Source organism: Quercus lobata, chromosome 3 (assembly GCF_001633185.2).
Source record: "Quercus lobata isolate SW786 chromosome 3, ValleyOak3.0 Primary Assembly, whole genome shotgun sequence".
In the NCBI taxonomy this organism is placed as follows: Eukaryota; Viridiplantae; Streptophyta; class Magnoliopsida; order Fagales; family Fagaceae; genus Quercus; species Quercus lobata.
In genome coordinates this window covers 51,242,101-51,257,732 of record NC_044906.1, presented here as the reverse complement: position 1 = coordinate 51,257,732, position 15,632 = coordinate 51,242,101, and the positions used below count along the sequence as shown (strand labels likewise).

General features: G+C 32.7%; 1 pseudogene; it reads right to left on the bottom strand.

The window, feature by feature from the left end:
• Positions 1-20: 20 nt before the first annotated feature.
• Positions 21-15,328, bottom strand: LOC115982703 (annotated as a pseudogene).
• Between the last annotated feature and the right edge of the window lie 304 nt (positions 15,329-15,632).

The window sequence follows — 15,632 nt, the reverse complement described above, 5'->3', positions numbered from 1 at the left end:
GCAACTTTCTAGTGTAGCAACAACTTCAATGTGTTGATTTCACTAGTAGAGGCGCCTGCAAAGGGTGAGGCCATCACCAATTGAAATGAGGGACGATTCGATGCGGGGATCAGTTGCTAGAAAGTTGTTCAACTCCATGAAACATTTTCTGTGATGCTTAATAAATCCTTCCTTAGCATCCTCTTCAGGAGCAGCCACTGATCCAAACCATAAGGTATTATCGTAACCAATTATTCCACCAATCTTAACTAGCTTTAAAAGAAGCTCGTGATATATGATGTAGTTATCCTTGTCAGCATCCACAAATGCAAAAATCGAATGTCCCTTCTTGTTTGCTCTGCATTTTTAGAAAGAGAAGAGAAGTGAAAAAGTTTAGCCATGTGGATTGTGGAATCTGAAGACATTGTTAAGGAATTCTGAATATGGTTAAATTATTTCCGCAAGTAGGACATCATATTCATCAAAACAGAAAACATGTTCAAATTTTACCAAGAGAAAATTTTTAATTCTAGATTCACTTTTAGGAACCAGGGAAAAAAAAAACTCCTAAGGAAGAGGTTTTCACATTATGCGAGTCAAAAATCTTAATAAAATCTCTAACTTCCTAATTAATTTGGTAGGAGGGGTTACTGATAATCGACAATGGGAGATTTGAATAAGAAGAAGATTCTATGTGAAACTACAAAGATGAGACTATATTATTCATGCAAGAGTCAACACAATACATTTTGTTGCTATTTGCTAAAGAACAGGCTCTTGAATATCTTCTAAAGCTATATTTTTCTTTCTATAATTCTCTCTCTCTCATTTTCTATGTGTCCCCCCATTTTTGGCCTTATCCTCCCTTATATTTGGCCTGCCTTCTTCTTTGGTGATGTCGCAGAAGTCTGAAAAAAGCACACATGATACTCTTTTTGATGAACAGAAACTAAACTGTTAGTTTTTGGATAGTAAACTTTGAATTCACGAGAGGTTACTTGAATTCACGAGAGGTTACTTGAATCCACAAGATAATAAAATTGGAATCCACCAGAGAGAAATAGGCAAAATCTGTATTTTTATAAATCTGAAAACTTAATTGCATTTGGAGGTTACAATGCGTTTAAATAGTAGAAAAAAAAACCTAGGGCAGCTAGAAACCCTAAGGCGGCTAGAAAACCCTAAGGAGGCTATGAAAGTATATAAAACCTTAATTTGACTAAACAACATTAAAAGCACCTAAAACAAGGAAATAAATCACCTAAACTTAAAATAATAAAAATTAAATAAAAATGTTGTAATTAAATAATTACAAAATTTAAATAAACCATGTCCTACATCAGACTCCTCCACTTGAAACAAACTTGTCCTCAAGTTGATGGTTGAAATTTAAAATCTTCCACTCCAAATAAACAAATACTTTGAATGCTTTAATAATTTGATCTAGTTTTGAAACTTGAATTCTTCATGAAGTATAGCATAAATTTTTTTCTCATCTACCTTCAATTTATTTGCAACATCAATCAACAATGGGTTGATAATAAAATTAAAATTTTCTACTCCAAGAAAATCAACATATTGTGTAGTCATCTTCAACAAATCAATCGGAATTTGGAGGTTGTGGGTGATGGACTCGTCCTCATTTTTAACCTCAATTGGATCTTCCACAATATTCTCAATAATTACCATATCTTGATTTCTGTGATCTTCCACAATCAACTCAACATTCGTTTCTTTGACCTCTTCATCAAATTTTTGACAAGTGGTATCTTCAATCTTCAATTCAATAACTTGTTATTGAATTTTCTCATCTACCTTCAATTTATTTGCAACATCAATCAACAATGGGTTGATAATAAAATTAAAATTTTCTACTCCAAGAAAATCAACATATTGTGTAGTCATCTTCAACAAATCAATCGGAATTTGGAGGTTGTGGGTGATGGACTCGTCCTCATTTTTAACCTCAATTGGATCTTCCACAATATTCTCAATAATTACCATCTCTTGATTTCTGTGATCTTCCACAATCAACTCAACATTCGTTTCTTTGACCTCTTCATCAAATTTTTGACAAGTGGTATCTTCAATCTTCAATTCAATAACTTGTTGCAAGTCTTGATCTTTTTTAACCACTTCAAATTTTTCTTTAGAAATAGGTTGCTTCTTCTCAACCTGCAAACCCTTTCCTTTACTTGACACATGAATTTGGTTGTGATAATTTTAATTATGTGATTGACCTTTCATGTTTTGAACATATTGCTTTTCATATGAATATATAGATTTATAATCAACACTTGTATAATCTAATATATCATAATAGTCATTAGGAAACCATAAATCAATTAATACTCTTTTCATTCTTTGCCAAGAGCGGATTGGATGCTTACCTTGTCGCTTTCTATCAATTTGAATGTCTTCCCACCATTCCTTTGCTTCATCATCCAATTTCTTAGATGCAAGCCACACTTTTTCTTCATCACAAATCTTCCAAAAATTAAAATACTCTTCCAAATCAAGAAGCCAGTCAATAAAATCCAACTTACATATATCTCCGTCAAAGAATGGAATTTTCTTGTAGTTAGGAGTGCGTCGTTGAATATATTGATCATTGTTGTTGTGAGATGATTTCCTAGCAAGAAGAGTAGCAATCATTTGCTTGATTTCGCCTATAATTTGTTGACTCTTTTCACAAAATTGTTGATTCTCATCACGAGCCTCTTTATGAAACTCAAGGAACTCAACCCTAGTGAGGATTGGGTTGTTGACGTCGTCATCGCCATCATTGTTGTGGTGGTTACCGTCTTGTTGGCTAGCCATCAGACCAGGGTAAGTCAGGGCTCTGATACCAACCGATGTCATGGAAGCTTGAAAAAAACACACACGATACTCTCTTTGATGGACAAAAACTAAATTGTTAGTGTCTGGGTAGTAAACCTCGAATTCACGAAGGGTTTCTTGAATCCACAAGGTAATAAAACTGGAATCCTCTAGAGAGAAACAGACAAAGTCTTTATCTTATAAATTTGAAAACTAAATTTCCTTTAGAGGCTACAATGCATTTAAATAGTAAAAAGAAAACCTAGGGTGGCTAGACCCTAAGGAGGCTATGAAAGCATATAAAATCCTAATTTGACTAAACAACATTAAAAGCACCTAAAATAAAGAAATAAATCACCAAAACCTAAAATAATAAAAATTACATAAAAATGTTGTAATTAAATAATTACAAAATTTAAATAAACTGTGTCCTACATCATTTGGAATGTGTTGTCCCTGTACAGCTGGAAGGCTCCTTATCTCATCAGGCTCTTGCTTCCCCATTTTCATGATGAATGGAGACTTTTGGGACCTTCAGCACTATTCAGGCTAATCATTCATCAATAAATATGATTGTGTCAAGCAGGTGAGTCTCATTAATGTGAATGTGACTATTACTTTATCAGGAATGAAAGCTTAAATAGTGTGAAACACTATAGCCAATTTAGACCTCTAATTTTAAAAAAACGGCTTAGTTACTTTTACTCTAACTTAACTAAGTGCGGAACAGGAGTAAATGATGCGCAATGAACCCGGAACACTACTCTATGGCATAAGCAAGTACAATAAACAATAAATGTAAAGCTTAAAGGGTAGGAAAGAGAGATGCAAACATAAGATAACACCGAGATGTGTTATCGAAGAGGAAACCGAAGTACTCGGCAAAAAACCTCTCCACGGCCCTCCTAGCCGAAATTGATCCACTAGTGAATAAAGTTAGAGTACATGAATAATGAAGAGACCCTCCAAATTGCATACACCACTCAATGGCTTCTTCCAATACTTCCCATATGTACCAACACTTCTCTCAACACTCAAAAGGGGTGAGGTGAGTGTTTGGGCTAAGAACCTCGCAAGGATGTGTAGATGAAGAGGTAGGAGTAAAGGAAAATTTAGAAAAATGGTGTAGATGATTGTGGGTAAACAATCTCTAACTCTCAAGTGTTTGACTAGGGTTTTCTCTCTCAAAAGTTTCTTGGAAAAACTCCTTATTACAATTTCATGGGTAATGAGGGTTTAAATAGTATTGATAAAGGTATGTGAAAAGACACTCAAAGTCATCAAACAGAGAGTTTCGTGGGTTACTCGCGACTTGACCTGAATTACGAATGACTCGCAAAATCCAGCCTGGCAAAGACTCTTCAAATTCCAGCATGTGCTTCTCACGTGGCCTTTTCGCGGATTGGTACTTGCAAGCTAGTAGTGAGCTAGTCGCGAATTCTTCATCTTCATAGAATCTTCACCAAACTCTCACACACAACTCTTACATTAAATCCCACAAAAATACAGTAGACTTCCTTAGACAATTCTGCATTTTCCCTAGTCCTTCCTTGGAAGCTTAGAAAGTATCTCATCATTGGTAGCTCAGTAAATACTTCATCCTCAGGGGCTCGACAAGTACCTCATCCTCAGCTTAACGATCTATAACCTTTTTAGTGAGTAATGTGTTTGGCTAAGTTTGTGGTCCGAGGTTTGACTCCTTCATAAAGGTCATCCACCAGAATGTGTCAGTCAGTATTAGGTTTATTTTCACTTGGGGCCCAATACTACTTGAGTTCAAAACTACTTCCCTACGCACATTCTTAGACCTAGTGACGGAGCCCATGTAGAATTTTATTTATATTATTTAAAATTATTATTATTGTTATTCTTTTTAAGGTGTTTCGGGATTCTTAAAAACACACACACACACACACACACACACACACACACACACACACACATGTAAGTATCAATTCAAAGAAGTGTTACTACTATATAAAATAACGAATTTAATTTATTTTTTCTAAAAAAATTAAATAAAGTGGGATTAAAAAAATATTTATTATAATTTTTTCTACAAATAAAAATCACATTTTGGATAATTATAAAAAATTCAATAAATGTGAGAGTCAAAGCACTTATTGCATCCACAAAAGTTATTAATATTTTAATTAGTATGTAGAAGGTCTATAATAATAGAGAAATGCTATGTTCACAATATTTTCACAATAAAGTCTAAGTGAAAGGTTATTACGGGATGTTATTAGTGGATAAAAAAAGTAATTTCAGTGATAGGTTCAAATTAGAACCAATAACAACTTTCAACCTAAACAATGGGGGAAAATAAAATAATAGCTAAGTTTGACACTTACTTGGATTTTTATAAAAACTTTTCTTTGTCATTTCCAAAGCTAACCAAAGCTAATCACATGTGGGCTCATAAAAGTTGAAACTTAAAAGAGTACTAGCTAGACTCCAGAAGAAGAAGAAACGAAGAAGAGAAGAAGACGAAGAATGGCGGCAAAGACAAAATATGATACCCACCGAAATTGGGCGGAATTTGACAAAATGGCCAGAACTTCTCGAAATTGGTTGGAATTTAACCCAAGGTGGAACGGGTGATATTACTATACCAGATTGCATATCGGTATGAGATATTCCGGCTGTTTTGGCCGGAACGAAACCAAATTAATAACATTAATACTGCCTCATCACATGCGCTTTGCGTGTACGATGAGGCTTTTTTGGTGTCATAATTTTTCATTCATTCTAATTTAAGGTTTAGACATTTTCTCATTAATATTACGCATTTAGAATTTATAAGTGGATAAAGAAATTTGAAAATCAAAAAGGAGAGTGACTCTATTTTTTAGGCAATGTTTTAGTGGAAATTAGAGTTGTATTTTTACCGGATTGTCTTTTACTTTTGTCTCTACTTAAATATAGGGGTGTAGGAGCATTTTTGAAAAAAAAAAAAGAGTATCCCTAACGGGGGAAGTTCCTTAAATAGTAGTATAGAAAAACTACAAAAATATGGATTAATAAATTCTAATATAATTTATGTTACTCATGAAATTGTGATAAACCATCAACAGATGTCTTTATTGATGTTATTTTTTTCCCATACTAAAAGATAGGATAATTCTATTGCTCTCAACCTTACTACACATGCTAGACATATCAATGGTTTTTTTTAGTGTGGATAAAGGATGTTCCTTCACACTTTAGTGCTATAGTTTTAGCCAATTTGGCCGAATTCTCTTAATAAAAGTTACAACCTCCTTGACCAAAAAAAAAAAAAAAAAAAAATCACTTTACATAAAATATAAGTAAAATCATCATTAAAAATATTTCATTCATAAATTTTTAAGTAACTCTCGTCTCATATTTGTTGATATTAGTATTTCTTAAAAAATAAATGGGAAAAAGAAGTTGTAAAAAGTATGTAAACATAATGTTGTAACTGTAGAATTTATAGAATTATAAAACTAAACATTTTTATGTTCATAAAAAAATTGATAAGTCACATAGCACGTAAGAATTTATAATGACATCTATCATCCAAATCTCTAATTCCAAATGACAAATTACTAACTATTAGTTTAAAAATATATCTAAAAATTACAAATTAAAATAGATAAAAATGTAAAATTTTTGGTTATATAATATTAGGAAACATTGGGATATTATAAAGTATTCAAAGGGGGTTTAAAAAAAAATGGCCCTTACCACCGCACACCCTTGGTGCGATGGTCACTCCACAAGTATAAATACTTGTGGGGTGTAGGGGGTAAGGGCCGGGGTTCAAGTTTCCAGGAATGAATTTCACACACGTATACACTTAGATTAGACTAGAGTAGAATTCTATCTTGTATATAAAAAAAAAAAAAATGGCCCTTGGCCTCCCCTCCTTTCGTCCTTGCAAGTAGCCCTTGGAGAAAATAGCACTTGCCTCTCAAATTGTATTTGGAAAATTACACTATTCTACCATGAACTTTTTCCTTATTTTCAATGTCCTCCAAACTATCAATTTGCTCGATTTACACCCAAATTTGAGAGAGAGTTATATCAATATTACTTCTCACTATCTAAAATGGTATGCCAAAATTTACCCTTTCGGTATGCAATTTGGTACAGAAACACTCATGATTTGTACCGCTTTGAATACCAACCTATACCAGGGTGTTTTGGCGATACCGAGAAATAATTCGCGTTTCGGCCGAAAAATTGGTACTGAAATCTTTGTTTGTTTTTTTTTTTTTTTTCTTCATTTTCTCTCTCAAACTCAGTCAGTTTGGTCATCTTCCTCAAAGTACTAAAACAACAGATTGCACCAAATCCACTCTAAGTGTGTCCACGCGAAGTACTAAAGTAGTTGAGTTAAAATGTTATTTTTTCAAAATTTGACTATTTTATTGTTATTTCATTTTTCTTTTAGAATACTAAGTATTTTTAACATACACACACATGGGGAGGGGAGAAGGTTTTTTAAAGAAACTTACAGTGATGTCTATCCAAAAGGGCCTAACTCATGGATACACAGCATAGGCTTTAAACCTTTTTTACTCATACTCATTTTCCAATGTGGGATTAATCCACTATTTTTTCTTTTGAGAATACTAAGTATTTTTAACACACATACGGGGAGAGGGGAGAAGGTTTTTTAAAGAAACTTATAGTGGTGTATATCCAAAATGGCCTAACTCTTGTATACACAACACATGCTTTAATCCACTATCAAGCAAGGCAATCCGCTATATGAGAAGGAATTTACAATCTTGGACAAACATTTGTAACCTAGATTCTAGAATCCTAGTAGATGAACTCACTATTGAGATTGACAGCAGCTTCAAAACATCTGAATTTATCATATGAACTCACTATTGAGATTGACAGCAGCTTCGAAACATCTGAATTTATCATACATGGATCTCTTCATGAACAACACACCTGTGTAAATGACCAAAACCTTTGACCAACTCCAAGCACCTCCTCTTAGATTTGATACCACAGTGAATGTCACTAAGTTGTGGTTTCAAGCTTTGATCACACCAACTCAAAAGAATTTGTTATTTCAATTGTCCTTACTTACCCACCGGACAAACATTAATATTTACCTTTAATTCTTTTTTTTTTTTGCTGAGATACCTTTAATTCTTTTTTAATATTTTGATTTTATTTTTAACTAATTGGAATTCTACAATCACCATTATATTATTATTATTATTATTGGGTTAATATATTGATTAAGGATTAATATTTTAGGTTAGGGATATAGTTACTTTATATATGGATTTATAATTTACAAAAGTTCTTAACAAATTTTAGGTTTTGATATATATATATATATATATATGATAACTCTGGAACGGTACCTCGATATTAACTGATACCGAAATATTTTGTTCTGTTAGCCAAATCAAAATGTCCTCAAGTAAGAAATTGACTTTCTTCAAATTTACATATCCATTTTGACGAGGTCTAGGTGTATCTTCTTTTGAATGCAGAGAACACGAGGTAAAAAGAAAGATAATGCTTTTGTTATTAAATACATAAATACTTTTGGCCCATACTTCTATCATAAACATGCAGGATTACTGTCTTAAGTAAGTACATATACAATTGCAATATTCATTATGTTAGAAAACTTACGTTGATAATTAGATCATTTAAAATTGGCGAGGCTTCTGATTCGATAAAATTAATCTTATGCTCCATTTCAGCTTTCTGAATAAATGGCAATCCAATTTGATACGCATCCTTGTTTGGGTCAATAGCTATTATCTGCAAAGATAAAAACATTAATTTAATTTGGTCTTACTATCTAATGCTATTTATATTCTCATTAATTAATGTAAAATAGGAGTAAAAAAAAAGAAAAAAAAAGAAAGGTAAATTGCACTAACACCTCCTAAACTTTTATGTTGTTTCACTAAGACCCTGCAACTACTTTTTTTTTTTCATTAATTTGATAAATAGCAACTTTGCCTCTGTACCAAATAGTCTCCTTCTATCAATAATACGTCCATTTGATAATAGAGAGATCACATGGCTCTTGCATGACCTAAGATTTTGGTGCCAAATTGTGAAAAAAGAGGGAAACAATCCAAAAAAAACCTTTTAAATGATCAAATCAGATATGCTAATGGCCAAATAACATCGATTGTGTGAAGAAATTAAGATTGTGTAGATAAAGATTCACTAGACCCACGGAGAGAAGTGAGGAATGAAGGAAGCTAGATTAGTGTAATTTATAGACACCCTATTTTATAGTGCCATGAACATAGTAGGAAGGCACCAACCTCCTCTTTTCTAATGCTGTGTGAATTGTACTAAACTCCTATGCTGCTTATGACACTGGAAAACAAGGCCTCTTGTTCCACCTATTTTTTATAGGCTAATTTTTGTAATATACTTTTTATTACACACTCCCATGCACACATATTGTCAAATTGTGTTTTAAAAACAAGGTTTTAGTTGACATGAAATTGTGTGTAATTATCACCACTCCTTTTTATAAAAGGTAACTAAAAGCTCGAATTTGTGTGAAAACACAAGAGCTGTTTAGACCCTAAATTAAAATTATGACTCAGTTGATTCTACTCTAACTTAAACTAAGTGTGGAATAGAGTAAATGCGAGCGAATAAACAATATAACTACTCTAAGTCATATGCATTAAATCACAGTAGTAAAATGAAAGCTAAAAAAGTAGGAAAGAAGAATGCAAACACAAGATAACACGCCGATGTGTTATCGAAGAGGAAACCGAATAACTCAGCGAAAAACTTCTCCGTCGCCCTCCAAGTGGTAAATTGATCCACTAAAGAATAAGTTGGAGTACACGAATAACAAAAGACCCTTCAAACCTAGTTTACCCCATGTACTTGAGCCCTCCAAGCTCTTGCTACCAACTAACTTAACGAAGCCTTGTCTTCTCTAGCTCTCTAGATCATGCAATTCAGCCCGATGGTATCCACCAAACAAATGATTTCTTCCAATACTTCCCAGCAGCACCAAAACCTCACTTTACACTCAAGATGTGTGTGGTAAGTGTTTGGGCTATCAACCTCTTAAGGATTTGGAAATGGAGAGGTAGGAGTTGAGGAAAACCACAATGGATTATGTAGAGAATTGTGGGTATGACAATTTCTCACTCTCAAGGGTAATGGCTAGGGTTTTCTCTCTGAAAAGTACTCCTCAACATATGTGAGTAATGTGGGTATATATAGTTTGGGTAGAGACTTGGTGTATCAGATATGACAAATTGGCAAAATAGAATGTTTTGCGGGTATCTCGTGGGAATGCCTTACTCACGAGATACTTGCGAAAACCAGCTGTCACTATCTGTCATGACTCTTTGCATTCCAGTCATGTGCTGAGCACATGCTTCACTTTGCTGGAAGACTTCTCGTGAGCTACCTGCGAAAACTTCTTTGGTCTTCAATTTGCCTTGAGTCTTCACATTCTCTCTCACCCACAACCCTTACAATGAAATCCCACATAAAATATAGGGTACACAAGATTGAACAAAATTATAATCAAATTTGGCACGAAATTAAAGCAAACACAAAATAGTTGTAAATCACAACTTTACAGTAACTTTGGTTATCATGTAAGATCAACTTGAGCTATTCTTAATATACACATGGCCACAAAATAACCTTGTTGAAGCAATAACAATCCACTTAAAGAAAGGGTAAATTGGTAAGAATGACATGGCATCACAACCATGTCATGAATTAAGTTAGATTATTGAAGGGGTAATTTTAGGAAAACAACATTTTCACAAATTATTTTTTATAACTACTTATATTACCTATTGTAATTAGAGTAGTATCACCTTTACATGGGTCTACTGTTGACACAATCTTTATTATATACCATCCACGATAGACCATATTAGGATTTGTGATAAATTTGAAAATTGTTGTGGGTTAAGAAATACACCATTAGTAGTGTTATGAAAAAAAAAATTTGATTTATGAAACACACCAATCCTCTCATAATCAAAGCCATCATCAAACTCAAATCAACCGGCCCATACCACCATGTTTTTTTATTTATTTATTTATTTATTTTTTAATAGTATGGGTTGATTTGGTCGTGGGTGTGGAGTTTTCTTCGGTGGTGTCATGAAAATAAGCAACTATGGTGGTGATGTAGCCAAGGCAAAAGGTCGTAAGGGACCAAAGTGCTTGTCCATCTTGGAAAAGGTCTCATGGGGTTTGAGACTGAGTTGGTGGAGAGGGAAAGGAAAGGTGATATATGTTGCTTATAATGAGCATTTTGGAGGCAACGAGTAGCAGCAGTTGGGGGAGGGGGGGCCTTTTGGTAAGATATTTTAGGGGAGAGAGAGAGAGAGAGAGAGAGATGAGCAAAGGAAAACAATTTTTTTTTTTGTTTTTTTTAATGGTCTGATAAATTTTAAAAAATGCTAAAGATACAAACTTTTTTTTTGAGAAACAAACACAACATACAAGGAGAGAGAAAGGGTTTTAACACAAAATCACACCACAACTCCATTCAAAAACCATACTAAAGATACAAACTAGTTTAAAAAAAATTTACAAATTGAGTTTTTGCTTTTTTTGCATTACTCTTTTCAAAATATTATTTATTTTGGTGACATGTCAAGATAACATGGCAAAATGAGTGACGTAGCCATATAGCTAGATGCTTATTTGGCACTTAACTGTCAGCTCACTAATGTAGATGGACAAAAAGACCATTTTGAAAACAAAATTAAACTTGGTAGACCAAAATGAAAAATAACTTCATGGATTAAAATGAAAATATTTCCAAACTTTAAAGGGCAAAATTGGCAAGGAATTTTTTTTTTTTTAAGGAGGTCTTAATGAAATAGCATAAAAAGTCAAGGGTATTAGTGTAACTTACCCATAATACGAGAAAATATTTTATTTTATTTTATTTTTTATTTTTATTTTTGGGTGTGGAAAATATGAGTTTTGAAACTTACCTTGCGATCAACTTGTAGTGCTAGAGCAGTAGTAAGAAGAGAGTAACCAGTGAAGACTCCAAGCTCTAATGTCTTCTTCGATCGCGTTCATAATCTTTAGAAGCATTGAGAGGAATATCCCTTCATCAACAGGCACATTCATAATACTCCTGCCACATTTGAGTACAATTCAAAAGTAAAGATACATATACAACAAATTAATTTGAATGCTTAGTTCAAAAGCTGAGGTTAAAGCAGTCCTAACCACACGAAACATCTAAAATAACTTAAAAAATAGTGTCAGGAAAGAAATTATGACCAACCACATGGGATATTGCTTGGCTGTGGCCTCTCTGAGTTCCTTCAATTGCTCATGCTCTCTCGGGAAGCTCTTCTAGAAAATGTACTACAATATATGAAAGACATCATTTTTAGAGGAAGTTGAGCCATACTGAGTTACAAATTGAAAAGAAATTACAACCTGAAAGGGATCAAATTAAAGTACCATCTCTATGTGTATAGCCTACAAATAAGGCTGACTAGAATATTTTGGATGCCCTTGAAAAATAAAAGAAATTAGAACTAATGCGGTAATGCTTTAAGATTCTTTTGAAATATTTATCTAAGTGGGATGGTGGGCTTCAAGACCAAAAGTGGTAGATAGATAAGTGAGGTCCACGTTTTTTTAGCATTTAAATCACATAACAGAGTCTTCAAATGGCTTTACAAGAGCATCTCTAGCAGTGTATATGGCTTTACAAGAGCATCTCTAGCAGTGTATGTATAGGCAAAATATTAGCTATAATAGAGAATGGGACCATAAAAACAAGCTCCAGCAGATTCTCTATACCCGAAAAATTTTTTAGCTTATGAAAAGTAGCCCATCAGGTTAGATGGGCTACTGTACATTAGCAATTGAATATCTTGGATTAAAATATTACACCAACTACTTATTATATCAATTCTTTCTCTCTCCTCCAGATTTTTTTTTTCCTCTCATTCTCTCCGATGCTTTTTTTTTTTTTTTCTCTCTCATGCTCTCATTCTCTCCGTTGCCGTTGCTTCTTTTTTTCTCATAAACCAAATGAAATCAGAAAAATAAATAAATAAATAAAAGAGAAAAGAGAGAGACATGTTCATGAACAAAAGAATTAATCCAAACACAAAATACAAAAAAAATCCAATTCTTAAAATAAAGTTGAGTCAGAACAAGCAAATATGAAAAAAAAAAAAAAAAGCCGATCTAACCCAGCCTGGTGGTGGGGAGGACGATGAGCGGCGGTGGAGATGCTGGAGCGGCGGTGGAGATGCTGGAGATGTGGTGGACGACGAGATGCTGGTCGACGATCTTTCCTCTCTCTCTCTCTCTCTTCTCTGATGTGAAGCAAATGTGAAATGCTGGAAGGTTCTTGAGGTGAAAAAAAAATAAATAAAAGAAGGGGGCTGGACACTTGGGTAGGGGAGAAAAATAAGAAAAAGAAAAAAGTAAAAAAGAAATGAAACGTGGATGAAAATGAAATGAAAGGAAGAAAAATAATATAAAAAATAAAAAATCCTAATTGAAAAATACTACTACAATATTTTTACAATATTTTCACAATAAATTTTAAGTAACAAATTGTTATTAGTTAATATTGGCGAGTAAAAAAATAATTTCAGTGGTGGGTTCAAATTAGAACTAGTAACAACTTTCCACATAAATTTTGTTGTAAAAGTATTGCGTAAAATGTTGTAAACATAACACTTCTCATTAAAAAATATATTTGTTAAAAAAAGAATAAATGATGATTAAAAAAAGAATAAACAATGAATGAAGAAATAATATTTAAACGAGATAGAGAATGGGATAGAGAATCTGTTGGAAGTGTATTTGAAAAAGTGGATAGGTAAAAGCTAAATGTCATTGTTCATTCTCCAAATAGTACAAAAATTTGGAGAAGCTGCTGGAGATGCTCTAAACGGGCCTTTAAAGACACAAAGGGAATCCAAAACCAAGTACTAGCCTATCATTGGTTATAGAGGAGATGGAAGGAAAGAAAAGAAGAGTTGGGAAGAGAAAGAAAAATTCCTTATTTGGTTGGAGATAAATTGAGGAAAGGAAAGGGAAATCTGGAAATAGGGAGAATAATTTTCCATGGGAACCACTATTTTTCTTTCCTTCCAATTTGGGAGAAAATGTGAAAGTAAAAAGCTAAAAAGTGTTATACATCTTTCCCTTCTTTTCTAGCTTGTAAACAAAACAATATTTTGGAAAACTATTCTCCTTTCCCTTTCTTTTCTTTTCTTATCTCCTATTTTTTTTTTAAAAAATTATTTATTAATTTTCATCCTTCCCTCTACCCCCATTTTTTTTCAAACATAGTGTAAAATTATTTATTACAAAAACTTCCTTTTCATAACGCATTCTTTGAAGAATTCTACTATAAACATTATGATTATTATTATCTACATTTTTTTTGAACCTATTATTATCTACGTTTGATTCTCAAAATTGTTGTGGATACCAAAGTTTGTGAATCAAGCTTTGTAAAACTATCTTTATTTTTTTTAAAAGAGAGTTTTAACTTATGACGTCCGCTTTTGAAAAATTCTACTATAAACATTATTATTATTATTATCTACGTTTTTTTTAGAACCTATTATTATCTAGGTTTGATTCTCAAAATTATTGTGGATACCAAAGTTTGCGAATGAAGCTTTGTAAAACTATCTTTAATTTTTTTTTTTTATTTTTATTGCGAGAGAGTTTCAACTTATGATATCTGCTCCTAATGATAGTTTTTTATTATCAGACCAAGACACCAATAATTTTTTGATGTAGGTTAGGATTGAACCCCAAATATCTTATTTAATCATTAGAGATTTTACCAGTTATGTTAATTAGAACCCACAAAACTATGTTTATTTAAAATGAAGTAACATGCTTAAATTAGTTTACCCAAAAGGAGAAGTATTGCATTATTTATTATACAAATCATAGGTTTTTTATTTTTTGGTGGCAAATCATAGTTTTAGTTTCAACTAAATAGCCATATATATGAAATTCCCCCTGTTATGCGCCAATAAATTGTAGAATATCCAGAGTTGGTATCAAGAATACAAAGTTTTTTTTGAGAGAACAATTAATAGTTTCCTGATTGTGAAGAAGAAGCTAAAAAATTATAAAGAATAAAACATAACCAAAAAAAAAAAAAAAAAAAAAAAGCCGTTATCAGAGACTCTTTCAGACAACATATATGGCAATTTTTCTTTTATTGAATATAATTAACTTTATCAGAGGTTTGTTTGTTTGTTCTTTCTTCTTCTTTTTATTTTTTAAGCTCGTAAAGGGAAGCTCACAATTAAACTTGTGGTCTTCCAGGCCATATTTATTGTTGTTGTTGTTGTTGTTTTTTTTTTTTTTTTTAAAGAAATTCTGTACTATTTACGTAACAAGCTCTTGATCAACAACGTACAAATTAAAGGAGAACAGAAAAAAAAGAAGAGAAAAAGGCTTGGGTTTGAAGTATAATTTAACGAAAGCACTGGGGAAAACTAACCTTTTGAAGTGCTTCATTTTTGAGAATGCCCTTCTCTGTTGCGGTTCCCATTGCTGAAAAAGATTTCACGTGTAGTGCTTTTTTTCTAAGCAAAGAATTACAATGCCCATCACTTCACTTGTATATACACTAAACTCAGAATTGAACGGCACCGTTTGAGGGTAGGCCATCGTTTTATTCAACCACTTTTTTTTTTTTTTTTTTTGGAGAATGAAACCAAATTTTGACTTGTATACGCCATACCATACTTATAATTAGAGCATCTCCAACTGGTTTTGCTATCTCATCTTATTTTATCATCCTAAAAAACTACTTTATCAATTATAGCATACCATTTTACAATACATCTAACATC